The following is a 17,612-nucleotide window of genomic DNA, read 5'->3' as shown; positions in this document are numbered from 1 at the left end:
TCAGATTTGATATCTGATCGGAGTGAACAGATTGGATTAATGGGACTGTTTCCATTCTGCATGACTCTCTGATTCTATAAGATGGATGATGAATAATTCTGAAAGGACTTTTCAAGTCGGAATCCTCGTCAGTGGAAGTTTATCGTGTCTCTATGTTCACATTGATCGAAAGCTGCATTCGTTAAATATTTGACAGAGAAGTGAGTCATGCACAATGGGACGCAGACAGGAAAGTGGGGCTGAGACCACAACCTGATCAGCCACAATCTTAGTGCCTGGTGGAGAAGGCTCAAAGTATCTAAAGACCCACTCCTGCTCCTCAGACCCATGTTCCTGTGTTCCATTCAGCCCCTCAAACCTGCTAGACAGGAGCAGTTGGAGGCTACTTACTCCTATAACCAGTTGCACAGAAACGCAGGAGACCATTCAGTCCCTCAGTACTGTCCCACACGGTTTGAGATGGTTTGGGAAATGTAATTGGAAAATCCAGGCTGGGAATGAAAGAGGCCCCTCATCTCTCTTGAGAAAGCTTCCCCTCTCTGCAGCTTGTGCTCCATTTGTTGGTCATGTTGTAGCCCCAGATTCACTGTGAATACAGCCCACATACCTCACCCAGAGATGGCTCAAAAAAAATCATCTGGTCTCCCTGACTGCAATATGCAATACCAGACCATTCATAAAAATAACACCCACTAACTTTCCAATAACAGAATGTGAGAACATCAGAAACGGGGGCATGACGTTCACTCCCCAAACCTGCCTTGCCCTTCACTCAGATCATGGCTGATCGGCTCCTCGCCTCAAATCCTCTTTCATACCCAATTCTTCATAGCCCTCAACTCTCTGACAGGTCAATATCCATCTATTTCCTCTTCAAATACTTTCAGTCATCTAGCTCCTGGAACACTCTTGAGAAGAGAAATCCTGACATTCAATCCCACCCGTTTGAAGAAAACAAGTGCTGCTCCTATATCATGGCTTACTGATGCGAACAAAAGAGTTTCAGACAAGGGTTCAGGTAAAGATGACTGTCCCTGATATCAAGACAATGGTTGCCTTCTGTTGACATCAAGGACCTGGACTTAATGGGAATCAGACTGAACTGTCCAGTGTTTGGTTTCAAACATGGCACAAAGGAAGATGTTCATCATCTCAGTCCTGCGTCACCTCTGTGCAAGATCCTCAGGGTAGCTTCCTCTTCATAAACATCTTCAGCTGCTTCATCAATGTCTCCCCGCCCCCACCCTCCCCAATATAAGAACAGAAGTGGGGATGGTCTCTGAAGATTCCACAATGTTCAGAATGTTTTGTCACCGGTCAGCTCCTGAATTGGTCTGTGTCTATGTGCAGCATGACCCAGACTCCATTGAGGCTTGTGCTGTTAAAGTATCAGTAACATTCATGTACCAGCACTGCCTGACACTGCACATTGCCACAGTAAAACAAGAGTTCATTCAGCACCTCACTCTGGTTTCACAGGAATATGAGGGAGTCGTTCAGCCCATTGACGTTACTGGAGATGAACTGGGATGGCCCATTCAGTGCCTCCAGCCAGGAAGAGAAAGAGTCTAGTATGATGGACCACAACAGAGCCCCTCGAAAATATTTGATGGCAATAGCCTAGACTTTTATGTTTTCTTATTTTAATGGAAATGTAAAGTGTCTGTTCCAGATGCAATGTGACTGGTCAGACTACTCGATGTGAAGCAAAACACCATCTACTTAAACATGAAAGATACGATGAAACCAAAGAAAGAGGAAGTTAGAATAACGTAATTGTATTGACAGCTTAACAGAATAATAGATCTAGGAACTATTACTAATGAACTGTTCCAATATACGGAAATCCCATAAACACAGCCCCTTGGCAAAAAGAAATATTCAGACACAGATTGTCACAAACATTTCTCCAATCCAGGAATTAAAAACAGCATCAAGAGAAAATTCAGACAGAGTAGCAGCCAGGAGACATTCCCTGAAGCTTCCAACTCTGTGGAGACCCCAATAGTTTTTGATGTTACTGAGAATCCAAAACTCAGAGATCCTAATCTGTGAGAGCTGGCCACACCCATTCAGGCTGCATTAAAATAAACACAAGGCCTCTCTCGCTGTTTACTCAAGTGGTCTTAACGAACCAGCTTGGTAACGATCGATCAATCTCTCTCTGAAAAGAAACCAGGATAAAAATAACCTCTTAAAGCTGCAGCATCATCACACTTGTCAGCACATCGAGCTGTCAAACAGGAACTAGGGGTAACTCAATCAACCCCTTGGCCCTGTCCAATTGGATGAGGAAGAAGCCAGTCAGTCCCTTGAGTCACTTGTACAGGAACAGTAGGAGGCCATTCCCACCTCAGTACACTTACACAGGGACAGAATCAGGTAATTGATGCTGATTCCTGATGAATGTCTTATGCCCAATACATCGATTCTCCAGCTCCTCGGATGCTGCCTGACCTGCTGTGCTTTTCCAGCAATCGACTCTCTACTCTGATCTCCAGCATCGGCAGTCTTAAGTGTCTCCTAAATGATACTCTAACATGATGAACAAGTAGAGCAGAGGCTGCACAGACAGACTGTTCCACGTTGTTCCTCTTGGCTCCGTTGTTTATGATACACATATGGGACTTTAACGTGGTTTTCTAGTGGTGAGGAGGGAAGCCATATGTCTTGTGTGAAGTCTCAAGAACGCACCTTCCATTTCCATGAAGACAGCCTGGTGTTCTCTGTGCAGGGAGGAAGCTGGTGGGAATGGCTACCTGTTTCAGATGGAAGGTATTGTGGCTGCTGTTGGGGATTGTGAATAACCTGACGTTCAGTACAGGGTTCACACGCCGACTGCACAATAACATGGGGAGAGTTAATTTAGGTAAGTAAACTATTAGGAAAGTCACGTTAGACTGATAAATGGACTCTCTAAGTTCAAATAATGGTGATCTTGTTCATGTTAACCTTGTCTAGGGCACGTCCTTTTCAGTGTAACCTGTGTGCCTTACTCTGTCCAAGTCTATTTCCACCCTATGATCTGTCTGGCCATGCTTACTATGATCTGTCTCCACTGCTCATAAACAAAGTGTTTCCCTGTACTGAGGTACACGTGACAATAAATCAAACCAATCAATCCTGGGTAAAGTATGGAATTTCTCTCCCTGTCAATGTCTCTTTTGGAAATCAGTGATCGCTGCCACTCCTCCTGTTTCAGCATCACAATTTCTTCATCTCTCACAGCTCTACAAATTAAACACTCAGCTTAATCACTCTATCCTCATGTTACCATCACCGGTGTCTGTGGTAAGAGAAGCATTCCTTACAAAGGACATCAAATCTGTACAGAGTGCACCAAATGCTCTCTCAGCAAGGCTCTACAACAGCAGGAAGATGGATTTACTTATGTGCTTGAATCATCTTACAATGAAGCACAGTATACCATTGTCTGCACCAATTACATACACAGGGTTCGATTTGGAGCAGTCAGCATAGACTTGTGAGTGGGAGATCATGCTTCCCAAATTTGTTGGAGTCCTTTGATGAAGTCACCGGGACGTTTGATGAGGGCAGAGTGATAGACGTAGTCTCTATGGATTTCAGTAAGGCCTTTGCTAAATTTCCACATGGCAGGCAGCTCAGGAAGGTTACATCTCGTAGAATGCAGGGGGAACTGGCCATTTGGATACACAGTTGGCTTGATGGGAGGAAGCAGAGGGTTTAGTGGAAGGATGTTTGTCAGACCGGAGGCTGGGTCCATTGCTGTTTGTTGTCTATGATTTGGTTGAGAATGTACAAGGTATGATTAGTAAGTTTGCAGATGACACTAAAGTAAGTGGGAGCATGATCAGTGAGGAAGTTTATCAGAAATTGCAGCAGGACCTTAATGGGCCGAGAAATGGCAAATGGAATTTAATATAGAAGCGTGAGGTCTTGCATTTTGGAAACTCAAATCAAGGTAGGAGTTTCATGGTGAATGGGAGGGTCTTAAGGGGTGCAGTGGGCAGAGGGACCTTGGTGTTCAGGTGCACGATTCTCTAAGAGTGGAGTCACAGGTAGACAGGCAGTGAAGAAGGCTTTTGGCACATTGGCCTTCATCAGGCAGGATATTGAGTATAGAAGTTGGGACCTTATATTGCAGTTACACAGGACTTTGCTAAGGCCGCACTTGGTGTATTGTGTTCAGCTTTGTCACCTTGTTATAGGGAGGATGTTATTAAATTAGAAAGAGTGCAGAAGAAATTTACAAAGAATGTGCCAGGACACAATGGTCTTAGTTATAGGGAGAGGTTGGACAAGCTAGGACCTTTTCTTCAGCGTGTAAGAGACTGAGGGAGTCCTTTTAGAGCTGTATAAAAACACAGAGGTATGATTGGGTTAAAGCTCTCAGTCTGTTTTCCAAGGTGTAGAGATTCGAGGATTAGAGGGGATCAGGTTAAGGTTAAAGGGGAAGGAATAAAAGGGAACCTGAGGGGCAACTTCTTTACACAGAGGCTGGTACGTGGATGAGCTGCCAGCAGATGTGGTTGAGGGGGTTACATTAACAACATTTCAAAAATATTTGGATAAATGTGTGGATAGGAAAGGACTGGAAGCGTATGGGCCAACTGCATGGAAATGGGGTTAGTGTGGATGGACATTTACAAGGTGGAGTCGAACCCCTCTGTTAATTAAACCCAAACACCCAGAAAAGCTTGCCTCACCTTGTAATCTGTTAAAATATGAGTGACACAGATCTCCTACATTCCACTATTTAAACAAAAATTAGCAAGTTAGTTTTTTTAACTTTAATAGTGAAGACTAAACAACAACTATTCACAAATACAAGCCCCTCTTTTCTTAGCTACTTACTATCTGACTCCAACTCTGTAAAAATATGCCTGTTCCAACAACCCACATATTAAACATTAAAATCTCAAGACAACACAGTCTCTATCTTCCCCGCTGTGTTCACTCTTTCAGCTGCTGATCTCCCTGGGTCTTTTTTTAATTGCAAGTAGGTTTACATGAACATGTGTCTTTGATAGAGAGTGTTTGAGATGGCCAGTTAGCACTCCTGCCCTACTGTTGCTCGACTGTTGGATGGCAGCAGTGTTCAAAATGCTGGGTTTATATAATCCCCATTATACAATAATCTCATAATTTGATTGCTGTCCAAGTGTCCAAACAATAATATTCAAATTCTGTTGGTTTCTGGTATCCTGAGCGTGATTTAAACTCCTTGGTTGCATTTGAATGGCTGCCAAAACAGCAACCAAAACTCAGGTATCCATTTCTCAGCTAATGGTGACATGTGGAACAGTGTGACCTTTAGCTGGCATCTGTGGCTTTAATTTCTATTCAACAAAACCCGTTCTGTCTTAAAGTGCCCATACATGTTTTTGTTTTCATAACATCTTCCCACTTCAGAAAATAAAATGAACCAGCAGAATGAAAAGATGGCGTCATTCCTTTTCCTCTAATTCTTCATCCCAATTTTATGAAATACAAAAGTATTAGTCTCAGTTATATCATTCATATTAATTCTGCACACCAATGCAACACTGGAATAAGTCAAATCTTATCTACACTTTTTCCTTTAAATCCGCGAAAACCCATCTGCTATCACATTGTAGGAGCCACAGCCTGTACATTTTGTGAGGTTAAAGTCGGTAAGGTAAGACTCCAATCAAATAGTCTCATATTCTGGTCTTTAAATATTCCAAAAAATGCGAGAGATTTGTCGTTGTCCACAACCATCTCCGACAATTTGTTTGCCATATACACATTAAAATATTGTCAGGCCAGTGTGAAGCTTAATCATTCTTGTCAATAATGGAGATTTTGTTTTTTTTTTCTGGTGGATATTGAGTTTTTTCGACAAGTAGCCAAGTAGCCATCATCCTCTTTCTGTATCAATACATCTCCGACCCCGATATCCCGAGCATTTAACACAATTTTCAAAGGGTTTCAGAATATTTGGTGTAGCTAAAGATGGTGTGGTGATTAATCCTGCTTTAAAATACTCAAATGCCTCCTGGCATTGTTCTGTCCACCACAATTCTGTTTCCTTCTTTAATAAATCCATCAGTGGTGCCCATACGCTGCTGAAGTTTGGAGCAAACTTCCAATAGAATCCACTCAGTTCCAAAAATCGAAGCACCTCTTTCTTTGAGCATGGTCGTGGAAATTCCTCAAAGCCCTTTGTCTTTGTGTTCTATGGGGTCAACCTTCCATGTCCAATGTAATGTCCCAAGAACGTCACCTCTGCCTTCACGAATTCTGTTTCCTTTAAATTTATTACCAGGTTTATTTCTTTTAATCGTTCAACATGCTCTGTCAACTGTAACATGTGAGCTTTCAATCACTTGCTAAAGATCACTACATCATACAGATAAACTGCACAATTTGTTCATATGGCCACAACTCTGTTTCTGAGTCTTAAATTGTGTGGATAATGGATGAAAAACTTGTTCAAGTTTTTTGCCATCTCTGGTATCTTTACTGGATAGTTTAACTGACTCCACATTTTTTTTATTTGAAAGGGGCCACTAAACCTGGCTTTGAAGAGATCTCTTACCACTGGTGGCAATACTAATACGTCATCCCCACGGGAAATCGTCAAAGTTTCAATGCTTTTATCTGCCACCTGCTTCACTCTATGCTGTGCTCTTCAGATACTGTTTAGTAAACTTACCTACTCCATCTACTCTCTCCTTCACCTCATACACATAATCCAGGTGTGAGATTTCCGACTTGAGTCCTGTCAATTTATATTTAATTAATTTCAAAGAGGCTCTCACTTCATGTATGAATATTAACTCAAAGGAAGTAAAGTGAGTAGATTTATTTGGGGCATCTCGAATGGCAAACAATTAAATGGGGCACCTTTATCCCAATCATTTGGCCAACCCTGACAGTACGCTGTTAACATAGTCTTCAGCGTCTGATGCTAACTTTCCAAGGCTCCCTGGGATTCAGGACGGGAAGCCCTTGATTTGAGGTGCTGTATGCCTAAGCCATCCATGACTTCCTTAAACTGCTGATCGGTAAAATGAGACCCTTGGTCTGACTGAATCTCTCTGGGCATCCCACAGCGAGTAAAGAAAGATACCAACTCCTCCACCTCCCTTTTTGCCTTAACATTCCAATAATGGAATTGCCTCTGGAAATCTGGTAGACGCATCCATTATGGTCAGCAAATATTGGTTTCCACTTTTACTTTAGGAAGGGGAGTCTCACAATTAATCATAGACCAAATGAAAGGTTCTTCGAATGCAGGAATTGGCAAGAAAGGTGCTGATTTTTATTACTGCCTGTTACTTACCTACCATTTGGGATGTATGTCACATACAACAAAAAATAACAGCGTCTTTGTGCATTCCAGGCCAGTGGAAATGCTTCTGTACCTTAGCCTGAGTCTTCTGTACACCTATGTGACCGCCAGCAGTTAGTTTATGAGCTACCCGTAACACTGTCCGTTGCTGCTAACACAATCTGGTGCACTTCAGCCCATTTCCTTTCTGCAGTAACCTATCGGGGTCTCCATTTTAACTTTATGATTCTATCTTTAAGTTAATAATATTCAACAATATATTTTGATTCCTTTTCTGTGTGTGTGCATGTGTATGTGTGTGTGAATGTGTGTGTGTATATCTGTTGTAAGTCCATTAGCCTTTCTGGACTAAACCCCCCTGCCTGATCCTCTGCCTGTTCAGGGTTTTCTTGCACCGTTACATCAAACAGGGGGTCAGTTCACTGACCATCAACCCATTTATCTTTTTCGTTCATTTTTCCTTCCTGCTGTAACTTATGACAGTGGGATCTTGTTACTACACAGTCTGGAAAAATTCCTGGGTAATTTTTTTTAACTCCCCAATTCCCTAGTCTTCCTTTGGCTTCTCCACCACAAGGGGTGCCTATCCCACCTCTCCTCCTGCTAAATCGTTCCCAAGAACAAAGTGTATTCCTGGAACTGACACTCTGTTATTCACTGTCACTGTTACTTCCCTAATCTTGATTTGGCATTCCATCCTGATGTTACACAAGGGAATGCTTAATTTCTGTCCCCATTCCACAAATTAACACGCTCTTGATTAACATGCCATAAAGGGTGAAAAAAAACTTTCATCTCTTACTATTAGAGGGTGAGAGAAAGTGAGGGCTGCAGATGCTGGAGATGAGAGTTGTAAAGTGTGGGACTGGAAAAGCACAGCATGTCGGCAGCATCCGAGGGGCAGCAGCGTTGAGGTTTCAGGCAAAAATCCTTCATCGGGAAAGTGGGAGGTAAGGGAGGGGCAAGGAGGTTGAGAAATAAATGGAAGGGTGAGGGTGGAGTTGGGTGAAAGGAAGCTTGGAAGGCGATAGGTAGATGCAGGGAGGGTGTGATGGTCATAGGTCGGAGAGGAGGGTGATAGGACTCCTATCGGTGGTAGGACAGCTGGAACCCTCAAACTGTATCGCATCAACGCTGACTTCACGAAATTCCAAATCTCCCCTCCACCAACCTCTCCCAGATCCAACTGTTCAACCTAGCACTGCCATCTTGGACTGCCCTAACTAGCCATCTTCCTTTCCACTTAGCGACTCCACCCTACCCTCCGACATATCACTATCACTCCCACCTACATCTTCTTATTGCCTCCCCAGTGACCCTCCCACCAGCTCAGCTACTCCCCTCGTATTTATCTTTCAGCCCCCTTGTCCCCCCACCACATTCCTGACGATGGGTTTCTGCCTGATATTCGATTGTCCTGCTGTTTGGATGCTGCCTGATCTGTTGTGCTTTTCCAGCGCCTCACTTCTCAACTATTACAGACTGTGCAGATCCCGTATCTCACAAAATTATAACTTCTTGTCCTTCACCCCCTGTTCTTTCTGAGTAAACTTTATCTACAGAGGTGAATTCTTTAGAGAGATCGGGCACTGCCTCCATTCCCAGCCCTTGCCTAGGCTGTGCAATTTCCTGCAGCTCCTCAGCTCCACTTGGGCTCTCCTTTACCAGTTTCACTAATGCCACTGGGCTTCGCCTCTTCTACCACATCTTTCCCCAAAGTGTCTTCCTTTAACGCCCAGCACGGTGTGTCCTAGCTTACTGCAGTGAAAACAACTTTTACCCTGTGCCCTTCTTAAACTACCAACACTGTAATTTTAAGTGTTCCACTCCCTTTTCGTGAGAGCACCTGAGGCCTTTCACCACCTTTCAACCCCCTTGGGCTTCTTTCTTCACCTGTGGTAAACTATTGTGAACTACTGTTCGCTTTGTAATGTGTGATCGTCCCTTCTCCCAATTTCTATCCCTCACAGGATGAAATTCCTGCCAGAAGCTAAATTTCATCACATGCCACAATACATATTTACCTGCCATTTCTGCCGCGCTTCTCACTTCTTGAACTTTCTATTCATTCACATGAATTCTTACTATCTCTGGAAGTGAGTCTTTTAATTTCTCCAGCAGATTAATCTCCCTTCAAGCCTCACAGGTCTTATCCATTTTTAAGGCCAGCACCCACCTGTCAAAATGACTGTGGTTAATTCTTTCAAACACAATATAAGTCTGACCTGGTTCCGTCTCTATTTTTCTGAACTTCTGTCTATATGCTTCAAGTACCAATTCATAACCAATCAACATAACCAATTCAACATCTTGATAATCTCTTGATCCCTCATCTGTCAGCGCTGCACATACCTCACCAGCTGTGCCCACCAGCTTAGTTTGAACTAGCATTACCCACAAGTTCACTGGACAGGTCATCTGCCTCGCCATTTTTTCAAATGAAATAAAAAAGGGTTTGACAATTTTCTCACCGAAATATGGCAAGTTACTAACCTAGTTTTATACATCCCTACATTCTCCCTTCATCTCCATCCTGTTAATTTAAATTTCTTGTCTAATTCCCAACTTCTGAATTTCAAATCCCCTCTCTCTTTCTTTTCCCTGTCTTTCTCTTCCATCTCTCTCTCTGTTTCCGTCCCTTTATTTATCTTCTAACTCCAGTTGCCACATTTGCAATTTATGTTTTTATAACTCTACTGCAGTTGCCTATTTCTCTGATACATCAAAGTGCTTAACCAACTCCATTACAATTTCAGCTGCTCTTTTCTCCCTGGTTAAACCCAATTCCAACCTATTTGCTAATTCTAAAAAATGTCCTCCTTCTGTCTTTCTAAACTTCCTTGGAAAATTTGGGAAACTCTTTAGTAATGTTAAAAGCTATTTCCCTCACTTTTCATTTAACCAACTACAAGTAACAAAATTAAATGAATTTTCCCACTGGTTTTATTTGAAGATCAAAGTCACTAATTCCAATGAGTTGGAATTTGCTGGGACCTGTTGTATCTCAAATCTGTTCAAGTCGGTCCAAGTGCCACACGGCAAGGCCCCAAACTGTTATGACATCAATGTCGAATCCCTCTGTTAATTAAAACCACACACATAGAAAAGCTCACCTCACATCATAATCTGTCAAAACGTGAGCGACAGAGAACTCCTAAATTCCACAAATAAACAAAAAATAACAAGTTCATATCTGTGCAAGCTAGCTCACTGAGATTGAAGGCATGTTTTCAGAAGTTTCACCATCATGACTTGGTGACATCATCAGTGAGAATATCTGCTGAAGTGCTGGTGGTATGTGCCACCTCTCTATTTATAGGTCTTGGTTTCTTAAAGTGGGTGATGTCATTCCCGGTTATTTTAACAAGAGAATGCAGACAGGATCGAAATTGATGCGTTTATTGATGGACTTCTGGTTAGAATACCATTCCTCTAAGAAGGTACTTGAGTGTCTTAGTATGTGTGTGTGCTTTGTCCCAGTCAAAGTGGTGCCTTTCTTTGTCTGTATGTATGGAACATAGTGATAGTGCGTCATGTCTTTGGGTGGCTAGTTGGTGTTCATGTATCCGCGTAACACAACAACAGGACAGTTTCAATGGTGGAAAAATGATTTTATATACACTGTTTAATCAATGTGTGTGTGCAGATAAGTCGCATTTTTCATATGTGCACAACACATTGTAAGTGAACAACAGAGACAGAGTTAACGGAAAATGATGCATATGATGTATAAAATTGATAAAACATGAAAACATGATTTGATCCTCTCAACGTTCCCTCCTTTTCTGCAATTCCCTACTCTATTCTCTCATTCTTACCAGGATGTTTGCTCCAAATTCTTGATTCTGATGTCGCAACTTATTTCAGTTAATCCCCTTTCTACAGGGACTTCAATATATTGGCCTGTTGGGTTCTTTCCAAAGCTAGTGTCTGTCATATTATTGGAGATAAATATTCTGGCATCAGACTCAGCATTTGAACATATTACTCTGTTGTACATGCACTGTACAAAGGATCACACCACACAGGCATTGCCAAAACATTGGGGGATGTTCATCTACTTCTTTCGATAATGTAGTTTTCTCATTTTCCACATCTCCAGATCTCTATCCTCTCTCTCGTTCTCCCTTTGTATCTAGTTAAGAAATCCACCAATTATTCTTCGTGTCCCGAATCCCAAAACTCCTTCTTTCGGTTTATATCTAATGCTCTCTTCAAGATGTAATGTGGTTATAATTAAGCAATGTAACTACAAAGACATGAGGGCGTAGTTGGCCAGAGTTAATTGGAAGGGGAGCTGAGCACGAAAGACCATGGAGCAGCAATGGGAGGAGGTTCTGGGGATAATTCAGAAGATAATACGAGAAATGCAACCCAAAGAACTTGAAACATACTCATTGGAGGACAAGGCAGCCATGAGGGATAAGGCATCAAACCACAAGAGAAAATATACAATGTGGTGAAGATGAGTGGGAATCCAGAGAATTCATTGGCTCTGAAACTACATAACGCTGGCATCACTGACACTACAGAGGTCTTAATCATGGTCAGGTAAAGAAACAGAGGAAACACATTCACTTTAAACACAGAAGATTGGTATTTCTCAATGAAAAAGATTTAGGTGAATTAAACATTTGAATTAAGATCAGTGAAATGCTTTTGCGGAATGTGACAGATTGGTAGCAAGACCCAGGGAGACAGACCCTCAGCAGAATAAGAGTTTGGAAAAGGAAGTATTTCCACATCAGAAACCAGGTTAGGTCTGATGGGTGAATGGGTCTTAGTGAGAATTGGGGAACAGACGGCAGAATTGCATTACAGATATTGCAGCTCGAAACTGCGTATTCACGTAGTGCTGTAGACCACAGAAGCAGGAGAAGCACATCTGCATTCAACCACAACCTGTAACTTTTTGCCAGGGTAACACCTCAGTCTGTCATTGCCATCAACACCATCTATGGCTCAGTGACAAGTGTGAATGAAGATGTCAGGGTCAGAATCACGTGAACTTTGCCTGATGCTAACTCATTAAAGCTACCAGACTTGACCAATAGATCTGTTCGAAGCAAACTACTCCGAGGTCTGAAAGGATGAAACCGGACAGAACACACGGCCTCAGCATCAATGTCGGAAAAGGGAATGGGAACACAGTCCTGTCGACCCTGCAGAAACCTCCTTCCAAACATCTGAGAGCTTGTGACAGCATTTACAGAGCTTTCCCACAGACTGCACAGAAACATCGGGAATGGAAAACACATTGAGCCTCCCCATTCTAGTTCATGGAAAAAATCTCCTCAATGCACTTACCCCACACGATATACATATCCGTTAATGTGAGTAACCTTGGGAAGCTATAAAATAGGTGGTGCAGTAGTACGTTTTGTCCATCGAGTTTGCTACCAATTCAATATAATGATGGTTGGCCCTTCATTTCCACACCGTACTCCTGCTCTCCCACCATCCCTTTACTGTCTTTAAATCCTTATTTATAATCAGTGTCTCTGTTTCCAGGTGCGAAGGAATTCCCCAGGTTCCCCAGTCAGTGAGAGCAGACATTTATTATCATCTCAATGCAGAGTGACTGCCCTTACTTAATACTATGGCCCCTTTCGGGAATGTGTCGGAAAATAAAGTGAAAATCCGCGATGCAATCAACATACCTAATGCTGCTTCCTCTGAAATTCTTGTATGCAGTACATCTAGTCTGTCAGACTTATAAATACTCAATCCAGCTTTCTTTTCAAATATAACCCCAACACTGATAAGAATGACCTTAGTCTTTACTTACACAAGTCCCATGGTCACTTGGTATTTCTGGGAGAATTTCTGGACATTCTTCCATGAAGATAGACATAAAGAAACTGTTTCGTTTCCCTGCGATTTCTCTGTTCTCTGCAATAAATTATCCTGAACGCACACCAACTGTTCCACATTTGATCTAGTTTTTAGCTTTTTTTTCATACATTGATAGACGCTTTTTAGCACTCTTTATGTTTTTCTTTCGTTTGCACGCTTTTTCTCTTTCTGATTTTCTTCTCAGTTTCTTGGTCATCCTTTGCTGGGGCATAAGTGTCTGAATCCACTGGCTTACTTCAACACTTGGCATTTTTCTAAGCTGCCTCCTTTCATCTAATAGGTAGATGAAGGTAGGGTTGAAAGTGATAGTCAGAGAGAAAGGAGGGTGGAACAGACTGATAGGGAGGAAGGTGGACACATAGGAATGTTCAAAAGGGCGGTGCTGATTTGGAAGTTTGGAGTAGGATAAGGTGGGATTAGGGGAAATGGGGAAATGGGGAAATCCACTATAATCCCCTGTGGTTGGAGGGTCCCAAGGCAGAAGAGGAGGCTTTCTTCCTACAGGCTTCTGGTGGCTCGGATTTGGTGATGGAGCAGGCCCAAGATCCTCATGTACTTGTCAGAGTGGGAAGGGGAGTTAAAGTGCTCAGCCACAAGATGATGGATTTATTCAATGTGGCTCTCCTAGAGATATTCTCTGAAACGATCCACAAGTTGACCTCCTGCCTCACCAATGTAGAGAAGACCACATTCGGTTTAATGGATGCAGTAGATGAGGCATTCTGTCTCCCTTCGTCACCTATCACTTTCAATCCCACCTTCATCTACCTATCACAATCCCAGCTACCTCCCCTCTGCCGCACCCCCTTCCCATTTATCTCTCAGCCCCCTTGGCCCAGAAGCTTCATTCCTGATGAAGGGCTTATGTCTGAAACATCGATTTATCTACTCTTAGTATGCTTCCTGACTGTGCTTTTCCAGCACCACACTCTTCGACTCTGATCTCCAGCATGTGTAGTTCCCACTTTCTCCTCACACATTCATGGCTGGCATGACTCAGATTTATAACGTTTACTTCAAATAAAACAAAAACTGTCGTGTAATCAAACAGCATAAAAGAAAACCAATACATTGTGGTCACTGTTCCAAAAGGTCCTTGACAGCAAAATGTTCAATTAGCTCTTCTGATCACTCAACACCAATTCCTAAATAACCCGATCTCGAGCTCAGTGCTCGACATAATGTTAATGTAAACCATCTCACACGTGGTCATGAGATCCCGTTTTCCCAGTATTAGCATTCAATTGGGTTAACACAGTTTAGATATAATTTAAACAGTACATTATTTCTAAAGTACCCACAAATATGTATATCATTTCCTGTTTTATAACATGTCCAACATTTGTAATGCAGCTTTCACTTTGATATATAACTCCCATCAATGTTTGATCGTCCTTGCTGTTTTTGTGCTACACCGTACTAGATTCTGTGGAATCTGAGTGACGTGGGCTCTGGGGAGATTAATAGTAGAGATCATCTCGCCACATCATTTATGATCTTCTGAAACTTTAATTTCTCCAGAGCTCCCATTATGCTGATGGAGTAGAGAAGGACAATGATCTTCCAACAATGTTCTGTATTCCCCCAGAGAGCTGAGACAGCTCTAACCTGGGTGGTAACCTTACAACAGGCTGGTAAAGTGTTGCTGCTGCTGTACAGGGTCTTAGTGAGATCACATCTGGAGTAGTGTGTACAGATATAATCTCTTCAATGAAGAAAGGATGTTGTTATATTGGAAGCAGCTCAGAGATGGTCCCCTCAGCTGACTCCTGCAATGAAGGTGCTAGCTTATAACGAAAGGATGATCAGGTTGACCCAGTAGCCATTGGAGTTTACAAAAATTAAAGATGATCTTATTTGAACATAGATGACAGAAGGAGACAACAAATGAAGCGAATTACGCAGATAGTGGAGGAATCCATTCCGTTCTCCAGCCTGTTACACAGGAACAACATGAGGATACTCAGGCCTTGAGCCTGTTACATCAAAACAGGACGAGGCTCTTCAGCCCCTGGAGCCTGATATACATTTACAGAAGGAGGTCAATCAGCCACTCGAGCCTATGACAGTAGGCCATGCTTCACCAGTATCCTGTGAAACAGCAACAGGATCAGTCCATTCACCCTCCTCAAGTCTGTAACATAGGAACTGGAAGAGGTCACACAGTGACTGGAGATTGTTACACTGGGATAACAGGAGGCCATACTGAGCCTATTGCAAGGGAATTGGATAAGGATAAAAAATATCTGAGACTTCTTTCATGAGAAAGGAAGAGGTCATTTAGACACGTGTCTGTTGTATGGGAACAAGAGAAGACCAATCAATCCCCTCAGTCCCATCTCTGCGATACATGAGGAGACCGTTCAGTATATCCACCTGTTGTGGAGAAGTATGAGTAGACCCTTCAGCCCCTCAAAATGTTACACAGCAACAGGAAGATTCCATATCTCAAAATCTTCTAAAGCATCAACTTGAGGAGGTCATTCTGGCCTTGGAGATGACAAAATGTGAACTCCAGAAAGATGTCAGCCCATCGAGTTTGTACAACAACAGGATGATGAGTCCATTCAGCCACACATGGCTCTTTCACAGCAATTGGAGCAGATCGCTTAAAGCCTTGTGCCCATTAAACAGGAATTCAAAGAAAACGTAAAGGCTGAGGAAAGGGAAGACCTTATAATAATGGTATACGTTAGGGACTAAAGTGTAACAATAAACTATTATAATTTAAGGCTAATTGTTAGAGTCCATTGTTCAGGACATTTGCAAAGTTAAACTACAATCCGTCAGAGTCAACATGGTTTAACAAAGGACAAATCAAGTTTGAATTGTTTGCTTGAGTTATTTGAAGATGTCACAAACAAGGTGGATCGTGGGAGATGGAACATATCTGGTCTTCCTGAAGGCATCAGATATGTCACTTCTCCAAAGAGTAAATGGTAAGATCAGACAACATGGGTTTAGGGGTAATTTATTAGCTCGGATGGAGGATTGGTTAACCAACAAAATGCAGTCACATGGAATAAATGTGCCATTTTAATTTTGCCAAATGCAATTTGTGGGGTGCCATTGATTTCAGGACTCATGCCTCAACCATTTGCGATCGATGGTATTACTGTACTCGGTTGATGGGATAGAAAATACGATGCCACATTTTCAGATGACACTAACATCGGTGGGAAATTACTTCGGAATGATGATGCAAGAGATTTTAAAACTATATGGATAGGTTGGGTGAATGGGCCAACATTTGGCACGGAAAATTAGAGTGAATAAATATGGGGCTATTCAAGTTGACCAGTAAAATAGAAAGACAAATTATTGTCTAAACGGATAGAAAGTTCAAAGTGCTTAGGTGCAGAGGGATCTGGGTGTCTGCTTGCATATCACAGAAAACCTGCCTGTGGGTACTGCAAGTAATGAGAAATGCAAGCATAATTTCAGTTTTTATTTGTAAAAGGATAGAGTAGAAAGGTAGGGAGTGTTGGTGTAGCTATGCAAGACATTAGTGAGGCTGCAACTGGAGTACAGTTTGGGTGTCCTGCAGAATGAGGTATTTCTATTGGAGGCAATTCAGAAGAGCTCCATCAGATTGATTCCTTATTTGAAGTGTTTGTCTTATGAAGAGAAATTGAGCAGTTTAGGCCTATACTCTCGAGTTTATAAGAATGAAAGGAGATCCCATTGAGGTCTGTAAAATGCTAAAAGTAATTGAAAGTGTAGATGTGGAATGGATATTTTTTCATGTGGCGCAATCTACAACAAGAGACTAGAGTTTTAGGATGGAGAGATGGAAGGAAAGTGGAACAGAGGCCGCGTTGACATCAGCCTCATCGAGGGGTTGGATTCCTCACAGATGCTCCGTGTTCTTATTCAACTCTTCGACTGTGTTGCCCAGGAATGGGGGAAGACTAGGTATCATACAGGAAGCGGGCAATCAGGATAAATCAGTTACAGAGAACGTTACCAGTAGGGTCACACAGTGACCAGTGCTGTGTTCTCAACTATTTACAGTCTATATTAATGATAAGGAGGATGGAAAATGTATACAGATGCTGAGTTTGTTGATGTTCATAAGACCATGAGGCCATAAGACATGGGAGTGGAAGTAAATCCATTCGGCCCATCGAGACCACTCCGCCATTTAATCATAGCTGGTGGGCAATTCTACTCCACTTACCCGCATTCTCCCCGTAGCCCTTAATTCCTTGTGACATCAAGAATTAATCAATCTCTGCCTTGAAGACATTTAGCGTCCCAGCCTCCACTGCACTGCGCGGCAATGAATTCCACAGGCCCCTCCACTCTCTGGCTGAAGAAATGTCTCTGCATTTCAGTTCTGAATTGACCCCCTCTAATTCTGAGGCTGTGCCCACGGGTCCTTGTCTCCTCGCCTAACGGAAACAATTTCCTACTGGATACACTCGGCAGCTCACTGCTGTGGGAGAAACACTGT

This window comes from Chiloscyllium punctatum, chromosome 30 (assembly GCF_047496795.1).
Source record: "Chiloscyllium punctatum isolate Juve2018m chromosome 30, sChiPun1.3, whole genome shotgun sequence".
NCBI lineage: Eukaryota > Metazoa > Chordata > Chondrichthyes > Orectolobiformes > Hemiscylliidae > Chiloscyllium > Chiloscyllium punctatum.
This window is presented reverse-complemented; position numbering follows the sequence as displayed.